This window comes from Electrophorus electricus, chromosome 9 (assembly GCF_041902795.1).
Source record: "Electrophorus electricus isolate QZ-2024a chromosome 9, ASM4190279v1, whole genome shotgun sequence".
Lineage (NCBI taxonomy): Eukaryota > Metazoa > Chordata > Actinopteri > Gymnotiformes > Gymnotidae > Electrophorus > Electrophorus electricus.
In genome coordinates this window covers 19662501-19685269 of record NC_137505.1, presented here as the reverse complement: position 1 = coordinate 19685269, position 22769 = coordinate 19662501, and the positions used below count along the sequence as shown (strand labels likewise).

At 39.7% G+C, this 22769-nt stretch overlaps 1 protein-coding gene across 2 annotated transcripts in view; it reads right to left on the bottom strand.

Annotated features, from left to right (window-relative positions):
• Positions 1-22323: 22323 nt before the first annotated feature.
• LOC145659314 (uncharacterized) overlaps positions 22324-22769 on the bottom strand; it is a 5558-nt gene continuing 5112 nt past the window's right edge. For both annotated transcript variants that reach the window (XM_081720979.1, XM_081720978.1), the window contains exon 6: positions 22324-22769. This exon is cut by the window's right edge. The gene's annotated coding sequence lies outside the window, so the exon portion shown is untranslated.

Genomic DNA, 22769 nt, shown 5'->3' with positions numbered 1-22769 from the left:
CACTCTGGTTGATGTTGCTTATCAAGTCAGGTGCAGTTTTGCCAACTCTGCTATGAAGTGCTCAGTCGTCAGTCCAGGTTTGAACTTTACTCTGTTCTCCCAAAGTTTGGAACATTGCAAGACACTGTATGCTATTCCAACTCCATCTCACTTCCAAACCTTTGCAACATCGGGGTGGCCAGGGGTCCCTGATTCTAATGTCACATTTAAATTCACTTTGTTCTTGGTGGCAGACTGATGAACCCAGTAAAGGATAGCCTTCTCTGATCTCTCTCTGATGTTCCTTTGAGCTGAGAGTGTAGTCCCTCAGCCAATACCATCTAAGGTTGCTACAGTGACTGGGCTAGGTGATGAGTTTTGGTTTCCATGGTGAGACAGCATGAGGTTGACAGCTGAATTAAGTGGGTTCATCCTTGAGCACTAGAGACAGCAGAAGCTGAGATCATGCCTGCTGAGCCCACAGCCACAAGTCCAAATTATAGAATTCATAAAACAGCATAATATTTCTGCCGCCTTGTGGTTGCTCAATTGGTTAGTAAATGAATTTAGGAGAAAAATAGTTGAAAATATTAAATATAAGGCAAGACATTTTACTGATAAATAAATTCTCTGAAATAGTTTTATGTCACATGACATTATAGCTACCAACATTACCTGTTTTTCCCAAATATAAGATCATTGTAAGTTAGATGTGCAAAGAAAATACCACAGATTTTGTAAAGACTAGGCAGAGTTCTTCTGCATAACTCCTTGTTATAGTGAATGGATACCACATATTTACCTGAACACTTTTCTCAAAACTTCTCAAATGTTTGATGACTTGGGCAATACTTGCCATCACTGTGTAGTGTTAACAGCATGTCAAATTTGTCTATGATTTACCCACAATAAATGTGAACATTTAAGGGAGGGAAAGTTATAATATTTATTAACCAACATCTGTAGCCATTCAACATTTGCTTGTCATTTGGGATATGATGATTACAACACTATTGCCATGAGGCAACCTTGAACAGGCACTGTGATCAGGAAAGGAAAAACATGTTTACTTGTCTGCCCTGATCTAATTGTATTAGTTCTTCTCTCAGTGAAACAGGCTGTTCACAAAATGGTGCTTAACTTTAACAGTGGACTTTTGATAAGCCATCTATGAGAAGCAACGTTTTCTAAGGAAAGATGGAAATAGAAATGAAGATAGAGATGAAATAAATTCTAGCAATTGTGCATTCATCCCCGTCTTCCACTCAAGCCGAGAAGTACAAGACTAATTGTAATGAATGAATATAATAAAAACACATCTCTGATTATGGGAGTGGAACCCAATCAATTGTTTAGCGAATTAATGAGTATCGGGTAGGTGAAACAAACACATGCTCCAAGAATGAGAACGTGCAGCACGAGTAATCAATGGCTGGCTGCCACCACACCTTGCCACACTGACAAGTCATGGCTAATTCATTGCAGAGCTGCTTGATGTGTTTAGCCTAAGCCATCCATCTGCTGCTCTGGCATAGGCATGTGTGGCCTTAGGTCCAGACAGACCTAAGAGCCTTAATTCCTCTGGTCTGTGGGTCTGGACTCCCCCACCTCTATGCCAAATGGATTTTCATTAAGCTTTCCACTGAAGCTTGTGCCAGAACTTTGATAGAGGAAGTGTTTCATCTATTTTCAGTTAGTTTCATTTTCCAAGACCCCCCCCCCCTCCCCTACACGTGCGCACATTGTGTCTGTTGATGTCAATTTTTCTCCTCAAATGAATTAACTTGCTTGTTACGGTTTTGATGTTATTGGACGAACATAACTCTGAGGTAAAAAGCAATTGCACACACTGAAGCAAAAAGGTTCTTCAACGTTGACTGTTACCACCCAAGAATTTCACATTTTCTACTAGTATGTTGTTTTGGTTGCAATACAATCTGTCTGGTCAAGTTCATCTGTTACTGTAATGTGGTCTGAGATGCTGCATAATTCTATTGCTGCCGGCTAGATTTTACACACACATCTGATGCCTTAACATCTAAGCATGTAATGCAGCAAACAAAAACATTACCATCACTTGCGCAGGAAAAAGCTCATAGTATCTGCATTTGTCTTTTCAAACAGTTTACAGAAAAAGTGCCCCTCAATATCTTTGAACAACCCTGAAAATATATATTACAATATAAACTATATCCAGCAAATATTTTCTTGAAGGAACCTCTGTTATACAGTATACATTGAAAGTATCAGGTCTGTTTTTGATCAGGCAAGGATTGTGTATTTCTGGTGCTGTAACTCTAAAGCTGTTCTGTAGCATTTATTTAAAGCTGTTTTTAAACCGGTCCACAGTGTAATTGCTGTGATCACAGACATCTGCAACATTGTGACCTAAAATCACCATTCAGCAGCAGGCAGTGCTGTTTAATCATGACGAAAACCACTAGACTTCCTTTGTACCAACCGTGGGTTTGACATGCAAGTTACACTGTAATATTGTTCACTGAGTTACATAGTTTGTTTTGCATCAATTATGGGTCAGAGTGCAGCATTATAAAGCAATATTGCCATGCTAGAGGATCTCATTCTCAGAAACAACTTCATGTACACTTATTTATGATATGTAGGCATGCAAAAATGAAAATAGCCAGTCTTTTCATACATATCCACTGTCAGCTTTTTGGGGGTTTTTTCTGAGGTAGCATCTTCGTCTCTGGTTGCTATGAGGAAACAAAGATGGCGTCTGAGACATGTTGCATTGAAATTCTGAGAGATGTTGCATGACAGCTCATGAAACAACCTAACACATTTAAGAGCTATAAATGTTTAGCTTATGTTTGTATTGTGTGTGAACAATAAATCAAGGTGACTAATATAAACAAAAATGCCTTTACAAATGGCTGGCTGTGGCTTTAATATGTATTTTATCTTCATTTGCGAAAGACAAGAGGCCTAATTTACCTTTAAGAGTAGCTCTACAGGAGTGAGCACTCTCTTGAATAAAACAATACACCCCCCCCCCTCCCCAGCCCATGTGTGATCAGTTTCGATAGACCTTCCACACTTTTCAAAGCTGGCATGAACACATAGTTGGAGTTCCACGTCCTGTATCTCGTGACGCATCCCTTTAGCTGTGCTACACAACCACCGGCGCCCGGTGCTCTTGCCTTCCACTGGCTCCCATGTTCAACAAGGGCGTGTTTCTCATTCATCATACACTGCACTTATCCAGTAGTGGGTTAGGAGATGGATGAGAGCACTTTAGCACTAGTATTCCTCTCTGCAGTCTGCAGCACACACGATGGATGAATCCACTTTAGCAGTTTACCCCTACCCCAGCTGACACTCCCCACGACTCAGCCCTTCAGTCCTTCCTTGGGTGCATTTCAACCACTTGCGCTATTGTTATTAGTTATCAGATTTATGTGATATATATTAAGTTGTGAACACTTATATATACATATTTAGAACCACCCAGCCATGTCTAGTGTTGGAACAGATTGCAAATGCAATAGAGGTCAATGTACAGCTGTGAACGCTGCAGCCTGTGCATAATAGTGTTGCAAGCAGTGTTTATTACTGTTTAGTGAAATTGACACACCATGAAAAGGAGTCGATTTCCATTGCTGCTTGTTATCTCAAATCTCCCTCTTTTTTCTCCCTTCCCTTCCAGGACCACACCAGGATAACTCCACACCAAAACCCTGTACCTTTTACTGGGGAAACTGTGAAGCATCACTCCCCAGAGCAGGGTTCTTAATTGAGTCTTAATTGGGCTTCTTAAGACTCACCAGTGCTGGTTTTTACAATAGCACAGTGACCTAGGGATGACTGGTAGTTTGCATGTAGTTGGGTCATGCTGTGTTTATTTGGTTTTATGCTGTGTTAGTGCTGAATACACATTTAATCCCCATGAACACACTGTGTTCTCACTTGTACCCACACAGAGTGCATTTGTGAACATGAGTCATGGGACTTCATCGGCTAACAGTGAATTGTTTAATATTTTACCCAGAATTATTGGTTATATAAAAACATAATGTGAAAACCAGGTGAAAGGAGGGACAAATCAGATCATACAGCAATATCCTCATATTGGCATATCAAACACCTGGACACTGCTCCTCACCAGTTTATAACTTGAAATAACCGTAATCAAGAATAACATTTAACTGCTTTAGCTGGTAACTGTTTTGTTTTTTATCTCTGATTAAAAAAAAAATGAACATTAGCCATAGCTGTCAAGATGCTAAAAGTTATCATTCCCAGCCCCGGAAGATGTAGGATAGAGACGTGCTTAAAGAGAGAAGCGAGGAAAGTGCAGGGTGACTTTGTGGACCCAGTCGGCCAGGCGAGGAGTGACAGAGATGGATGAAGAGCTGCAGCAGAGCTAGCGTCCTCACTCTGTGGGTCAGAAGAGAGCGGGTGGAACAGATCCATCAGCGGCCTGCCTCAGCCAATCAGCTGGCGTTACAGAGGCCAGAGGGTGCTCACACCACCTCTCACCCAGACAACAAGCATAAAAACCCTGCCCAACACATGTCGCACAGTGCTAGGTACTGCATAATGACATCATAATGATGGCTGTGTTGTTCTCCATGACCAAATGACTGTACAGGGAATTCTCGAATGGAATATTTTTAAAGGAATCTATTGAACAGAATATCAGTGATCTCAGGTTCAGTAAGACTTTAGTTTTAATAAAAATGTATCATAAATTAACTCTTCATTAATTACTGCAACTAGTCCTATGTTCTACAGTATGTTCTGATCAAATTTCTATATTTATTTTTATCTGTTGTGGTGTTTGTGCTTATAGAGTAATTGAGAAGCATCTAAATTAGAAGTGTGTGTGTGTGTGTGTGTGTGTGTGTGTGTGTGTGTGTGTGTGTGTGTGTGTGTGTGTGTGTGTGTGCATTCATGTGTGTGGTGGGGTTGGAGGATGTACCCAGGTATTTAAAAATAATATTTTTCATATTTCTCATATTTTTTATCGCATGTGCTGGATGTCATTTAACAACTATTTAAGTGGGAGGATATTTAAAAATGTTTAATACATTACAGGTATTTATGCCTTTGCATAACACATGATTGTGGTAAGATGGTTTCATGTGTGGCTGCAATACACATGCAAATTAAATGTAATAAATGAATAAAGCAAGTTATCTGTCATTTAACTGTCATTTTGTTAATGAGTCCTCCATTTGCTTTTAAAAGGAGAATATACTAGCTCCAGCAACTGTAAAACAGTGACTGTAGAGACACTTCATTGAATTCCACAGCATATGAAAAAATATTAATCATGACAAAGTGGTGCTGTCCATACCTGTTGAGAGAATATGGGGATAGTAATATTCTCTTTGTTTCTCCCAATAATGCAGCCATGCACATGCAGAGACACTAAATGGACCCAGACCCTTGTCTGATTAATAATGGATGCACCTGTATTCTGCTACAGACTTCCAAAAGTAAGATGAAAAGTACATCTATTGCTCAAACACTTTTAATGTACATCTTTAAACCCACTGTCACTGTCATACTTTCAATCCATTATGTCAAATCTTACATCAAAGGTTCAAAGGGAACCATAGTTTAGCATTTATAGCAGTTCTCTGATTCCTCTGGTCAGTTTTGTAAATGATGGCAGTCCTGTTTGGTGTATATTAAATATTGCATTTATATATTTATGGGTTTTCTGTCATGTTTTAAATGTAAATTGCTATCTGTGTTCTTTTTATTTACTTTTTCCCTTCATTAGGTGCTTGGAGACCCAAGAGACAAACAGATCGAAAAGCCTTGGCCTCCTCTCAAAAAAAAAAGAAAAAAGAAAAAAACAAACTAACAAACACAAAGAAAACTGGCACTTTTGTTTGCTTGATTATATTTTAAGTGCCTGGTCTCCCAGCTAAAGCACATGCTGAAAAGGCCGTAGTTCTCCTCTGGTCCTCCACAGGCCTTGCTGGTGTCTCCGGGCAGACCTCTGTTCTGGACCTGAAAACCTCCCACCACTCTCCTGCCCCAGTGACACGGCTGTATATTTACATGTCTGAAAACAGGATTTACTATTAATTGCTTTTCTAGAATCGTGTTACTTTTATGACACTTTACTTTTTTTTTATCATGTTAAATTGCAAATCAGGTAACATATTTTTGTATGCACTGTATTTCATATGTGAATGGAAGGGGTGTCATAAGCAAGCAATTTCATTTTATTCATGCGGCACATCACTTACTAAATATACATCTGTCTTAGACACTAAGTAAATGTTTAATGAACTCAATATAGAAGAAATTAAGTCATATTGGTCTTTTAGTCTCCAGTGGCACCACAACAGAAATAATAAGTCTGTGTCCTTGAATTTAGATGTGACCCAAGACCTTGTATATTACAGAAATAGCCACACTATTTTAAACTGTTCACTTCATTGGATGAGTGTTATAATTTGCACAAGCCTGTTTACTGATACTAAATAATATACAATTCAACATTCCCCTCAGTGATATTCCTATTTTAGCACATATTTTACACAATATACTCCAAAGTAAGTATTAAGTTTCACTACCTACGCGCTCCACCCTTTGCTGGTGAATGACGTTTAAGCAGAGCATACTTGCACAAAGCAAAGCTAAAGTGAACACTGCTCCTGCACTTCTAGGCTAATGCTTAAACAATTTTGTAGAGTAAAGTACAGCAAGAGTTGGAAAAACATCCCTAATCATTCATTTTAAGTCCCTTGCATTTGCTCAATTCTTTATGATTCAAAATCAAGTTGGATTGCTAGTTTAATTTCAGTAGTCTCTCTTTGTCCTGTAATCTTATGACTGGTTAATTTGAAAGCAATTATATATGCAAAATTGACCATTTATCTTTTTTTTTTCTAATCTAAAGGACTTTATTTTTTCCTCTGTACAAATCAGTGATATGACTGCCATGTAATTTTATGACTTGACTTACAAACTAATAGATGGATTTATTCATTATTATACTTTTTAGTCAGCCATTTGAACTATTCTGGTCAACCTTTGGAACCGTTTTTACAAACTATTTAAATTTTTTTCTGATTAACTCTACTTTTTCCTACTTCTTAGACTGCCTTACTAATGACTGTAGAAAGGACCTTATTCAAAATAAGAAGATCTGCATTAACTGACTGTCATGCCCTGGTCAGCACCCAGCCAAGACCACAGTCAAGATCACACAACCACCAATCACTTGCCCATTCCCAATCACCTGCTTACTGATTAACACCCACTCCGATCCCTTTCTCTCGATCTAACTGCACAGTTGCTGATTCCCAGTGTTTCACAGTGCTTTGGTCTTTCTAAGCCTAACACCAAGCTTGCACAGCTGCCTTCAATGCTTTTTCCAAGCGCTTCTGCATTTTTCTTTAATAAACTGTTTGCCTCCATCACTTGCACCTCACCCCTGTTTGATAAACATGTCACACCGACAGAGGCGGTACATTCAAAATGGGTTCTTGACAGGTGTGTGTGTGTGTGTACTTGTTTGTTACAATATTGTTGAACCATACTATTAATTTAGTTATTTATTTTAATATAAAAACAACCCTGTACCCTAGCTCTGGGTTCCAAGAACAACAATGAAGCACTTTTTTATTTTAATTATGTTGATGTGTACAAATAAGGTCTCTTCAGTCTACTCTGCTATTGCAAAATGGAAAATGGGTTATTTACTATATATATATATATATATATATATATATATATGTGTGTGTGTGTGTGTGTGTGTGTGTGTGTGTGCGTGTGTGTGTGTGTGTGTGTGTGTGTATGTGTTAATACAACAGCTCTCAAACCATCATAACTTAATAAACTGGTGTCACTATAGCAACAGTTGATGACTTAAACCAACTGCTGCTTGAACTTAATTACAGAGCATAGAGCTAATTAGAAGATAAATGTTATGTAAACTAGACCAGCTCTAACGTAATAGCAGTTTCTCCTTCAATAATATTATTATGTAGTTTACGATGCCTATTAGACAGAGCAGACATAAAAAGATAAGTACCAGCTGTCTGTCAATCAAGTGAATGGAGTTCCCAAATCAATTTGCAAAGTGAAATATCAGCAAGGCACAAACAGACTAAACTGAAGGCCATTGGAGCTACTTGGTTCCACATCAGTTGCTTGCTTTAAAAGCAACCAGTACATGTATATTATTTCAGCACCTCAAGGTTTAAGCAATAAGTCGTTAAACTGAACACATCTTAACTAATTTAATATATTAAATAGTGCCTCAGTTTTCTTATTCGATATATAAGAAAAAGAAAGATTCCATACCAAGTCAGAATGATTCAGCACTTTTCCTTGATGTATTTCCTTGATTATTCTAAGTAACATATCACAATGAAGTTTAAAAATGTAGTCGTATAGAAGAGAAACATATCACAGTATATATTGTAATTTGTTATTACTGCAGTGATGTGAGAGGAACCTTTCTAGATTCACTTATGACCAGGACCGAGTCACAATACCTTGTGGAGACCCTTTTTTTGCTAACATTGCATAATAATTCTCTGGAAATAGCTGGAGCATGATACAGACTACTCCAATCAGCAGTGCAGAAAGAGGTTTAGGGTCTGCCCAATGGTGAATACAAACACAGTTGTGGCAGGCAGAAGTGATCCAAGGAGCACAGTGTCAGAGCTCTGGTTTCACAGCCTGTGCTGAGAGAGGGGAGCTTTTCTCAGAGGACGCTTTGAGCAGGGAATGTTTGTCTCACTTGCTCTGTCCTCTTCTGGAAGACTCATGTTAGCAAGCAGGTACATCCCCTCTCAAATGTGACTGATGAGACCCTGAGGAAACTGGCTCAAAGCAGACGATTTGACTGCCTTAAACAGGTAATAACCATTGTAATAACAGAATCACAATGATTACACATCGATTGTTAAAGTTCAATATTTCAGTTCAATACACTTCAGTATTTAACAGCTGAAGCATAAGTGACGTTTCCTTTACTATTCACTTTTGCTCTGTGAAGGAACTGTGTGATCAGGATGTTTCAGTGCAATTAAATGGAGATGTTATTTTAAGGATATTATCGAGAGGAACTTACACAAAACTGCAAAAGATTGAACAGGTGGCAAGAGCCTTGCAAGCAAAGGTGGGGCCAGGAAACCTCAGAGTGGAGCAGAAGTTGGATGAGCTGCAGAGAGAGAGAGAGAGAGAAAAAAAAGACCAGATTGTAAACCGAGATGTGTGTGACCTGAGGAAAGATAGCGTTGCAGTGAAAAGGGAGATTTCCGAACTAAAGAAATGGATCATAAAGCTCTAAAGAAGGACCACTAATCAGACGTCTGCATTCGTGCATGAGGCAAAAAAACACTCATGCTGTTGACTTAGGAATGGTGGCACTGAGCACTCTCCTGTTCTGTCTTTCACATATCATTCTCTCACTCTACTGTCAGGCTCTAATTATGCTGCGCAAGTTTGGGTTTAATTAATAATCCCACAGGAAGCTTAATTTGTCATGTTGTTGCAGAGATAATTTGTGAGAATTGGTTGCTGAAACTTTAAAGAAAACTGAATGTCTATATTGGTGAAACCTGACTGCACTCACTCCTCATTTGACCTTCAAACACATATGACCCAGTATCATTTTAATTAGTACAATGCTCACGCCTACACTGTATCGTGAATATTTAAATGTACCAACTCCTTAAAATATGATAATAAACCAAGATCTCTCAAACCTGAGATGGTGGTGGCAAACTAGAACTGCTTTTAGGCTCTCAGCAAAGCCTACACAGAGATGAAGGTGTTTGCATGAAATACAGAATTGCTGTGGTGCAGTGATATTCTCCCCTCTGAGACTTGATTCGGTGCGTGTAACCCTTCTCAGCTGCTGTAGAAATGGACTCTGACAAAGCCCATTGTGAGATGGCCATGTCAGATGCTATGAGAGAGGTGAGGAGTGGTGGAAGGAAGAGTCTCCCATAATCCCAAACGATTCGAGCCGTGGAAGGGAATGCTTCAGCTGCAGTAGACATTTCTGGCTGGTGGAGGTCAACAGGGAATGAGTAGTAGGAATAAGCAGGAAGTCTGGCTCGAGGAAAGGTTTCTGTCCCCTCTGCCTCCGGAGTAGGGTTATTGGTGTCTGGATTTACTGGTTGTATCTACTCTGTCTGCTCACACATTAATCCGGTTACTCCTCACCATAAGGCTCCAGGTCTGAGTGTGCTGGGTGCCTGTGTGGATGTGGATAAGAGGTGGGTGACTTTCTAAAACGATGGCAACAAGGATCTCAATGACATGGATTTAATTGGCAATGAAAGGATACCTACTTTTCGACACACGGAATTCGGTATGCCACAGTTACGCCACATACCTCCAATACGTTATGAATGATATACATCAGATTTTTGCACATAGAGGCCACAGAAATTATTCCTCTGAGCTTTCATAATTTCAACATCAACATCAAAGGTTGCTGCATTTCTATCTCTATGAACTCTAGTCTGTTTTTATGATGATGCACCTCTTTTGGCTCCTCTTAAGGATTCTTCCTTATCCCATCCAGGGGTTACTGCAGAGGGGGTTCCTTGTAATTATCAACCTTGCATTGCTCATCAGGAGTCTGCACTTGGGTTTTTGTAAAGCTGCAAATGCGTGCTGTTAAAGATGCTATATAAATTACATTTAATTGAATAGAATTAATTTGATTTGATCTGAATCTGTATGACAATTGTCATTTTACTTTGTACATATGTTTTACGTTATACTGTAATGTATGATTTACTAAAGCATTAACACCCAAGCAGGTTGCTTGGCAGCACGTTTGGTATGTCAGGTCCCCCTCCCACTTATCACCTGTTTTGATGGACAGCTCTTTGGTGAGGGGACCGCATCATCTGTGGGCACCACCGGCACTAATGAGGAAGAGGAGCATCTGCATACTCATCGAGGGCACTGCAAAGCAGAGCTGTCCTCTCCACTTAGCGTCACAGCCTCCGACTAAGCGGCCCAATTTACTGCCACTCACTGCCACCTCACACCTCACTACCTCCCTTTGAATTCAGCCTTGGAATCTTGAATCAATTTGAATGATGTGTTGGATGCCGTTTGTCACGTGTGCACACGAGGTGTGTATTTTGGCATGCAAATTTGTCGTCTCTGCATTAGCAACGTCAGGATGATCTGAGACAAAAAGAGGTAATACATTTCTGCCGCAGCGGCACTGCAGGTATATCTGACCGCGAAATGAAAGTGCACCAGATGAGGAATTGAAATGGAAAAAGGATCTAATTTCTATTGGCTGTCTGCCATATGACGGATGGTGTTGCTATGGTTTTTTGAAGCAGCCTTTCTGGTGGATCCCCAAGCGCTGGTAATTACATACCCATCTGTCCTTCCTCACGTCTACCATTCATCATCATCATCCAAATAATTCCATTAGCTCCCAATGCTTTAAGAGTGCTCTTGTGTAATTGGAGAGAAGGGGGGGAGAAGCAAGCACTCCGGCTCTCTAACTGTGTTTGACAGGCTTAATTTCTCAAAACTTACTCGTGTTTATTGCTAGAAGCTCAAAGTAGTCTGAGACACTTACTGGCTGTGCCTTTTCTAAAATGCTCTCTTTGTGAAAATGGAGGCTCTTACATCCAGTTATTATATATCGGCGAGAGCCTGTTTTTTAGCTGTCGGTGGTCTTCAAGGTCCCCCCGCCATACACACCCGACTCTAAGGTCACCGTCACTAGGGCTGTAATTACTGTACTCACTGGCAGATACCCAGGCAAGCAGCTCCACCACCCTGTCAATGTGCACCACACTGAAAAGAGGATACATACTGATATGGCAAGGTCACATCTAAAACACGACTTTATATAAATCTGGGACCTTGCTTTCCTAAAACAATCAAACAATAAAAAGCATTACTAAATGTAAAATGTTAAATGGTGTATTGGTCCAAATTTGTCTCACTAATCCAGCGTAAACATATAACTTATCATTTTATAAGCAGATGTCAAGTGAAAAAAAAAGTGTCTGAAAATGTCAGTATAATTTATCCAGGATAAGTACTGTTAGGACTGGGTGCTCTACCTCTACCAATATGTAGTCTGAAAAACAATTTCATAGCTGGGATTAATTCATTAGATTTATAACTGGATAGGTAGGATCCAGCCATAACTGGGATTCGCTCATTATATTTGTTTATTTTATCTCTGAAGTGTATATTACTCTCCAAATATTTTTGAAAATCCATGTGTGATTTATTCACATGATGAAATCTTAGCAAAATCCACAGAGTAAAGGTTTCAACTCTTCTGAAAAATATTTGAAGTTTTGCAAGTTCAGTTCTATGAGTTTGTGCCATTTGGGATATTAGTTTTAGATTTTTGAGGAGAAAGAATTATAGCAGCTGATAAAGTTGTATGCTCTTCAAAAGCCCCAGAGTGGAATGAAAAGACATGAGAAAATAATGGACCTACACTGAACTGTTAGTAGTGCAGAATTCTTTGTTCAGGACAGGTGTTGTTGTTGTTGTCCTTTAAGGAGTGAAGAAATGCATTTTATACTGTGCGCGTGTTGAAAACTGAGTAGGTGATGTGTGTGTGTGTGTGTGTGTGTGTGTGTGTGTGTGTGTGTGTGTATGTATGTGTGTGTGTGTGTGTGTGTGTGTGTGTGTGTATGTATGTGTGTGTGTGTGTGTGTGTATGTATGTGTGTGTGTGTATGTGTGTGTGTGTGTGTGTATGTATGTGTGTGTGTGTGTGTGTATGTGTGTGTGTGTATGTGTGTGTGTGTGTGTGTATGTGTGTGTGTGTGTATGTATGTGTGTGTGTGTGTGTGTATGTATGTGTGTGTGTGTGTGTGTGTGTGTGTATGTATGTGTGTGTGTGTATGTGTGTGTGTGTGTGTATGTGTGTGTGTGTGTATGTATGTGTGTGTGTGTGTGTGTGTATGTATGTGTGTGTGTGTGTATGTGTGTGTGTGTGTGTGTGTGTGTGTATGCGTGTGTGTGTGTGTGTGTGTGTGTGTATGTGTGTGTGTATGTGTGTGTATGTATGTGTGTGTGTGAGTGTGTGTGTGTGTGTGTGTGTGTGTGTGTATGTATGTGTGTGTGTGTGTGTGTGTGTGTGTGTGTGTGTGTGTGTGTGTGCGTGCGTGTGTGTGTGTGTGTGTGTGTGTATGTATGTGTGTGTGTGTGTGTGTGTGTGTGTGTGTGTGTGTGTGTGTGTGTGTGTGTGTGTGTGTGTGTGTGCGTGTGTGTGTGTGTGTGTGTGCATCTACATGAAAAGTAAAACAAAAACACTGAGCAGAGGCTGCACACGGCAGAGGCTGCTGCTGGAACTGTGCTTGTGTGATGCTCTGTATGGGCCAGTTCTGCAAACAGCTTTGGTACTAATCACAGTAGCACTTTTCCTCCAAGCATGACTGAAGAGACTAATCACAGGTTCCTAGGAGTACAGAATGATTGTTTGCTTTCATCCTCACCTGCACAGCAGCATCTGCTCCTCCCCGCCAACATCTCCCACACACACACACACACACACACACACACACACAAATAAATCCACAAACATGGCTAGCTATTGTTCTTTTAAACCACTCAGAGGTGCAATATACTTGCTTTGGGATTCTTTGCCATGTATTTTTTGACCTGCTGCTGGACACACGAGTATGCACGTTTCTAGGTAATAGCGTCAACACAGCCCTCCCATTTTGCGAAGGCAAGCCTTTTTCAGTAGGAATGCTGAGAACCACCTGCCTAGTATTGTATAGGTCCCACTTTTGCCACCAAAACAGCTCTGACATGTTGAAACCTCTGAAGGTGTAATTTGGTACCCAAAATGTTAGCTGCGGATCTTTTAAGCCCTGTACGTTGCAGGGTGGATCAGATTTGTTTTTCCAATACATCCCACAGATGTTTGATAGGATTAAGATCTGGGGAATTTGGAGGCCAAGTCAACACCCTCAACTTTTTGTCATGTTCCTCAAGTCATTCGTCAACAATTTTTTTGCAGAGATGCATAGCGCATTATCCTATTGAAAGAGGCTAGTGCAAATGCCATTGGGGTGTACTTTATCTACAGCAATGATTCTTACGCTTGCCCATTTTTCCTGCTTCCAAAATATCAACTTCAAGAACCAATAGTCAGTGTTATTCACTTCCCTTTTCAGTGGTTTTAATGTTTGGTTGAACGTTGTTGAACATTCGCAGTTTCTTTTGGCCAACCGAAACACTGACCACTCTGGCTATTACCAAGCTCCACAGCCTGCAAACTGTGGATCAATTATTAATCCTCAAATCTTGCTCAATTATTGTTCATGTTCTATGGTTTTATCATTCTATGACTTTTGTTATATTTATTTAGCTGATAGACTTTGTCTCCTCATACCAATGTGTTTAAATCACACCACAGACGTGCTAATGACACACACACAAACACACACAGACACACACACACCTTTCTTCCTCACCTCTCCTGTTTTTTTGCAGACGTGTGCAATCAAACCAGCTCCCCTGGTTCCACAGACCAACTGCACCTAAACTCTGTGCAATTCAATCAAGACATCACTGTAAAATTCAGTCCAGGCAGAACTTGTCACGACTGCTGGTCCCATGGCTTTGCCATAGCCTGAAAATAGGAAGGAGCCTCCATTTTCACACTGAACACTGTAAAAAAGCAAATAATTTCCCTCGGAGTCTGCCCTAAACCTGCTCTTCTTAAACTACATAAGGTTTTGTATTTAAGAGTACACTAAAATAAAGTTCATGTAATTGTTCATTTTAGAATAAAAGTACTTGCAGTAGATGTCACATATTAATAGATATAATGTCAGCATTAAGAACTTGAATTTTAGCTTTTAGGAGATTTCCAAAACTGGACTTCTGAACTGCACTGATTTTAGTTACCATGGAAAATGCATCAGGATGTAATGTGAAAAACTAGCCCATTTCAGTGAGGAATGAATCCGCACCAAACATATCAGATGACCGCTTCTCTCTACTGCACTTAGCTCAGTGTGCTTGAAATGTTCCCTTTCTGGACCTGTTTGAGCTTCTACCTCAACATTCTTTAGTTACAGTTGTACAATCTAAATGGATCATAAAAGCACAGTGCAAGCACCACTGACCTGATGTTGGACAACGGTATGCTATCTGAGCAGAGTGCGTCTGTATTATTATAGAATTAATAATAGATACAGATACTGTATTATCACTGTATCAATACAGTGGTGGCATTTACCCAATCTCAATTAAAGTGATATTCCAAAGGTGTGATGACATTAATAGCAATGTAAAGTACTTTACTATGTACTGGGTGTGGAAAAGGGTTTGATTGTTGTTGATTATTGTTTGTTTGTTTGTTTGTTTGTTTGCTAAATCTTATGTTCTCTATATACATCACTTTGAAGTTACAACTAAGTGGTTTAACACCACCTCTGTTCTTTATTCATCTTAATGCCAAAACCTCATATATATTTTCATTAGAGGAATTGATTTGTAGCATTGTACCCAATATCTTCTCAAATCCACCCATGCTGTGGGATACATATTGATTTTCCATATTGCTCAGAGGAAATTGTGTGACGGCTCATGTGATTTCCTTGAGTTTGTGCTCTCACAGCACAAAGACTCTCTCCTGCTGGGCTAAGACTGTGACTCCCAGTAAGAGCTTGAAATGCCTCTATGGACTGAAGAAAGAGGAGAAACCAAACCTGGTCTGTGTGTTAACTGTTTTAGGTCAGAATATGTCTTGTTGATATGAAGAAGATGAAGATAATGATTATGGTGGTGGTGGTGGTGGTGGTGAAGAAGAAGAAGAAGAAGAAGAAGAAGAAGAAGAAGAAGAAGAAGAAGAAGAAGAAAGACTGTGGACCTACTCCACCCAGTGGTCCATTAAGGTACTGCAGTCACCTGTTCTTTTCCCTCTCTGAATCATCTTTGACAGGACAAAAGAACCCTTTAATGCACGCTGGTGTTCAGTCTCAGCATGCCTCTCTCGCCTGCTAACTCGATGTTTTTATTTGTGCATTTGTGGTTAACCTGCCCTATATAATCATGAAGCACAGTGGTAATTTTGTGGGAATATGATAGCATTATAAGCAGTGCAGTAGTCTAGCTACACAACTCTACAAGCCCTTGGGCTAAGTTAGATCATTCCTGGGCTCTGAAAAAATTATTCTGCTAGTATAAGCTAATGCCACACCTTATAAACATCGACCGCCCACTTTAGGAACTCAAAACGTACAATAACACTGGAGTTTATTATGTGGCTAAGAACTATTTCACAGGTGCATTGTATAGAACACTAAAGTGGGAGTCACATTTGTAGCTGCTGAACTGGTAAATCAGGTGCAGCTGTGTTGGTAGAGTTGGCACGTGTGTCCATGTCATATCCAGTTGAGAGTTATCTACACCAAAAAATTGTCCAGACCATGTGGCCAGAAACTGACCATTAATGAAGAATTGCTGACACAGCACATTTGCTACAGTTTCTAATTGTACACCTATAAGCTGGTTCTTATAAATGAACATTTCCAGTAAAGTGAGTAAGAAGTGTAGTTCCAGTTGTTACAAGACCATTCATATCACAGGATGTTTTACATAGACGAGTATCCTAAAAGAGATTACCACTCACAGTGATAATTCAAACAGCAATACAAGAGATAAAGTTTACTACTCCAACATCACTAAACAAATATGGAAATTATTTGAGGCTGTCCTTAGTCCATGTAGGTGTAGTAAGAACGTCTGTTAAACATGTTGAACTGATATTGTACTGATAAATTTGAGGGCTCATCTTTCTCAGGAAGGCCTCACATAAAGATACTGATCAAAATAATCTGTGCATGCAAACGTGGAGACAGCAAGACATGTGTCCTTCCACTCTGAAATCTTAAAAGCAGTGAGAGGCATGAGTCATCTTATTTGTTGAGCTGTGTCATGTGACCTTTGCTCATGATTGCATGTGTATTTACGTTTACGACAGGGCTGGAATTTACAGACCACTGTCTCAGCCCCATGGCCATGTGTTGATCCGTAAAGGAGCAAAGCAGGTGCACGAAAGCAAAATGAACAGGAACAAAATGTTCTCAGGGATTTTTTACGTTTGCGTAATAAGAGACTTCCAGTGTTGAAATAGTGACCAGATTTGCCAAAGGCAAGTCAGGAGCTGTCTGAGGAGCTGGTGCTGGCACACCAACACTGGGTAGTCCCAGCTTTGCTACGCTTGGGCCACACAGGTTTTCATCCCTTGTGAATAATGGTTATCCATCTCATACCCCTGGAGAATTTGCATGGAAATGGCTTAGGAACAAGGAAATGGTGAAGTCTCCCTGTAGCAGAGTTGCTGTCTTGAGAGTCATCAATCAGAGCAAATGAGCACAACATGAGCATCGGTATAAGTCTAGTCATAGGAGATAGAGTGACGTTTGCCAATAAACAGCACCAGGGTGTTCTCTAAACAAGGCATTAACACTTGAAGGGAAGCCTAGCCGAAAGAGCCACTGGTTTGATTCATGTTTTATTTATTTCCGACACCTCACACACGTCCTTGGAGAAGTCAGACGGTGCAAGTTGCATTATGTCTACCATCCCTTCCTCCCCCCCTTGGACATCAAGGCTTTTGACAGGCTGCCCCAGTGACCGACATTTCGCCCCTGACTTTGTAACATATGAAGCCCAGGTTGTGAAAGCCAGGATCAGAGCCAAGTCAAAGCAGAAAGAATAAGAAAAACAGAAAATAAACGAATCATTTAAAAAGGAAAAGAAAATGTTACATCATTTCCATTTGACCATACACACCTATATCTATGCTTCCTCAAACAAAATCCCTTAACTAAATAATACTGTGGTTGTGTATATAGTTGCAACAATGCTATATACTAATTATGTAAAGGAAGTAAATTATTACAGCTTCTCCCAAATGGGCCTAGTTGTATGCTGTAGTCATACCTGTAAGATATATAATTGGCATGAACCAAAATCAATTTTGTATTAGGTAATGACATTTGGATTAGCATTGACTATGTTTATTTGAAATAGAAACATTAGTAATGCAGTAATCTATGGTGAGCAGCTCTCTGCCAGTTCCACACAAATTGGCACCCATAGCTGGGCCCAGTGCCAAAGCACAGGCAGTACAAACTGGGCACTGCTCAAACACGGGCCACGTCAAGAACCCTGCCCACCTGACTCACACCGCGCCAGGTCAGCGGTTCACCCCTTGCCCTGGCAGCCCCCAATACCACCCCCTGCCACCTTTCACTACAGACTGTAACTTCTGCATAGTCATGCTCCAAGCCTTCAGCAGTGCTGAGAAAGCAAGCCTGCGTTCCACACCCTGCCGTTAGCGATTTCATCCATCACTTCTCCTTCAAAGAGGTGCCAGTCACCAGGATGCATGACAGGACTCGGCTTCTCAGCAACAACAGCCGTGAAATGTCAAATTTCCACTTAAAAACCTGGCTTGGAGCCTGGCCAAGAGCCCAGGTTCAACTCTTGCAACATCATGTAGCTCTATAACTCTGAGTTACAGTACACTTAGAACACAGTAGAACAGCTAGAAGCACTGCAACAGCAAAGGTCGATGCTGTTACGCTTAGTGACATCACACGTCCAACGTTGAGCAAACTGGTTGGAGAAGTCTATTTTCAATGTTTTTACAACCAGAGAGCAACAGTTTCTGTGGGGTGCTGGAACACAGTCCTCTATAAAGGAAGCATTGCTCTAAATAAGAACTTGGAGGACCACAGAAGAGACCAGAATGCATGACCTCAGCAGCTGGCAGAGGTCGTTAACCTCTGGACACAATAAGCTGCTTATGTGCAGTGCATTACCCAGGGCTAATGTGAACCTTTGGGCCAACATTTCTACACCAGAAATAGAGCTAACAAGCATGTCTGCAGTACAAACTGCTCACCGTCTCAGAAGACACTCCCAAGGCGATCGGAAAGTTTATTTGCCCCTCTTTTGTTTTGTCTTTAATGTCAGATAACCATGTCTATGTACCATGTACTATGTACTTTTTTTTTTTTTTGCTTTCTGCCTCAGTGATACATGGCATCTGTGGAAAACGCCTGCAGCTTCGTAGCAGACATGCCCATTACCTGCAGCAAGTATACAGTAATACCAGATTTCACCAAAGCAATACCAGTGGGTGTTGGACAGGTATCAGCAGTGAATGTCTCACTGAACAAACAAAGTCCAGTGCATGAGTCATATTATTTCAACATGCTGCCAGCAGCAAAACACATGTATTTTACAAGCATAGTCAAGCCCGTAGCTTGTGTCTCCATACCAGCTTCTTACATTTATATTTTAGGCATTTAGTTGATACTTTTATCCAAAGCGACTTACATTTATTACTAAGTACAAGTTGAGCAATTGATGGTTAAGGGCCTTGCTCAGGGGCCCAACAGTGGCAGCTTGGCAGTGGTTGGTCTTGAACCAGCAACCTTCCTTGTCAGGAAGCTTCTTGTCAGGAAAATCAAGAGCTGATGTAAATGTACAAGGGAATGGCAAAAAAAAAAATAAAGGTTTTCCATGATATAGTATTACACATTTCTGTCAGACATGGAGATGACAAATTAAACAGATATGATATTTCATAGAAATCAAACATACTCCTATTGATAAAACCACATTCATAGAAGTTCATTAAAACACTGTTTACATTTAGGAAATTGTTTACAGTGTAAAGGTAATACCTTTTTTATATGTCCCTCCAGTGTGATGGCAGAGATCTTTTTCATACCCACCTCCCTGGTTTACAGTGGAAATGTTCCTGAGGTCATGCATTCCATGTTGTGACAGTGACACTTAGAGGCAGACTAGAAGAAACACAGCTTTCTCATAATAACCAATTCGCAATGCACCCGTTTTGCTCATTCGTCAGGAAAATTGTTATACGCTTTTATCGTTGTGTTTCAAGCCATCCGCAGAAAATAATATCTTCCAATTATGACTCAGCCACTTCCAGTCGTGCAGGGATTTTTAACCAAAGGGATTTTAACCAAATAGCCTATGGAGTTCTCAGATGAATAAGCTGTTATCTCTTATAGGAGCAATCCATCCAAAATCCATGTATATGTATCATTCATAATATATCAAATCTTGTTAAATGTAGCTCAACGATCACCCAGGCAAACTATTGTTTTTCCAGTTGTGTGACTGTGGGATTGAATACGGAAGCAAAAAGCAATAGACATTAAAGCAGGTTAAACCTCTTACTAAAAGGTGTTTGTTTTGTATACAGGCAAGTTTTCTTTAGCTTTGACAAGTTTACTAACTTCCTGTGGCATTCACTTCGAACCCAAACCACAGTCTCATTCCACTGACTTGAATGACACATTGTCCAAAACATTTGCACATAAATCTTCCTGTTTTCTACATTCATAGGATGAATTAATCACATAAATATAAGTAATAGTAATCAATATACAGTTCATCATAAAGTGCATTTTCTTCTTGGTACTGAAGTCAAATGTATGTAAATAATGTTTAAAGTCATAATAAGTATTCTGGATAAACATTGTCCCTTCTGAAGAGTGGCATGCTTCCAGAATATTTCACAATGAATTCATTATCTCTTAAAAGCTACCGGTCTGAGTGCACAGCTTTTTAAGGCAATTACCATACTATCATCGCACAAGATCATTCCAAGCCCTCTTGCTTAAAATACACATATCACAGTTTCCACAACACTCTCACACATCAGTTACAGATGTTATTCTGTTGCTTACAGATCGAGGTCATGGGTTCTGACAGAGTACTAGCACATCTTTTCCCCACAGATTAGGAAATGTTTGGCATTTCCATACATAGCTAAAGGAGCATGGGTTGATAGAGGGACACTATTCAGCAAAAGAGGAACAGAAGCAATTACGCATTTTATTGTTATATAACACATGATAGACTTTTTGGTTTGACAGATAAATAATAAATATCATTTTAACGATTGTAGACTCAAAGTGAAATAGAGATCTCCAAGTTCATTAAAACCCATAGACTTTCTGAGAGAGATTGGGACAGAAGACTGCTATTTTCTTCATTTTTAAATAAGAGCTCACATCATGCTAGGATAAACTGTTGTATTTATAATAACATATCAGAAGTAAAGTCTGTGATGTAGTAAATAAAGTGACAGACACAGTCCCCAAGGCTGTAAAAGTAAAAGGTAACAAATAATGATTAACTTGTAATTATGTTGTGATACTCTGTGTGAAATGCTGCGGTGCTGCCTGAAGCAGGCAGCTGAAGCAACCTTAGGTGAGGTGAAAGTGTTGTGGAGTTTGGTACTTTCCCACATTTCTTAATGGATCAAATACATATAGCTTCTTTTTCCACTATGACTAAACAATTCGAAAGCTTACCTGTCACACAGCATACTTCTCTTCTAGTATTCCACACACACACACACACACACACACACACACACACACACACACTCTCGAGTGTGGGAGGAATTGTAAGATCATGACATTCTGTGGTAATGACATTCTGCTTTTCTAATCTCCATTTCTCCTGCAAGTGGTTACAGGCAGCTTTCTGAAATTTTACATTCAAACCACTTACAGATCTAAATCAGCCTATGTACAATATGCAATAATAGGTTTACCTAAACATTTGAATGCTGTCTACATGAAAAGCAACACATTTAAACCTTTAAACTGTTGAGCTACTACTTCAAACTATAAATGACGCAGTTAAGATTTACGTTTAGGACAGAAACAAAAATCAGGAATACAATGGCACCTTTTAAATTCTGTCTCTGGTCATGTTTTTTATTTCTCAGAACATTTAATCTTGACAGCATGTATTGTAATGGCTACACTCATCCTGTTGCTCTTTACGGTGGTATTTGAAGCACTGTTGTTTATTTTTTCACTTTAGAATTTGAGGGCATTGCATTTAGAAGCTTGCTAGTCTCTAATGGTCGGTGTGAAACAATAAATGGACATTTGTTTGTTTATTTATTTATTATTACATTTCAGGACTCATGCAGGAACATGTACAGACATGCATAAACATTTGGAGCAGTAATTCTTTCCCAACTATTCCAACAGCCCTGACGTCCTTGTCTTATCAACTTCTTGTGTCTTTCCTCTCCTGAAAAAGAGGTTCATGCTCTAACAGTTAAGTTGGTTCAACCTTTTGCAACTTTAAATTCATCAGATACTTGAGATGAGGGCAGGTTGTGGTATGTACTAAGGATTGTGCACCTGTAAAATTATATATAATATTTACATATAATACGTAATTTTTAAATATAAAACGTACATGTATATATAAAAATTACATCATATTAAAGTTTTATGTATTATTGATATGAAGTAATTCAGTTTTTAACATGGATTTTACTTAATGAACAAGGGAAACCATAGAAAAGTAGTAAAAAAGGTTTATTGGAAGTACAGGCCTATGCACATATGCACGTGTTTCACAGTACATTTGCATTAAATACATGCCAGCAGAAATATCCCATTGGGAGTACTAAAATGAAAACATGCCAGAAGAAAACCAGCAAAGGTGTAGGTTTAAGTGCATTAAGTAATGCTAGTGACCCAACTGCCTACCCTGAATACTTTTGAAAACTTCTAGTGATCAGACTAATATTTGACTTACAAAAGACGCCGTTGCTCTACTTTTTTCGGGACATACTTTACGTCTTATAGTCCTCTAGAGCTGGCAGGTGGAAGGTTGAAAGTGCACTACTGCATCTGGAATCAAGCTATAAATAATTCAAAGTGCACTATAAAGGGACAGGCAGGGTGAGGTGGGCTACCTCTCCGTGCTAGTCTTTGTGCTCCCTCTTCTCTTTTTTAGATG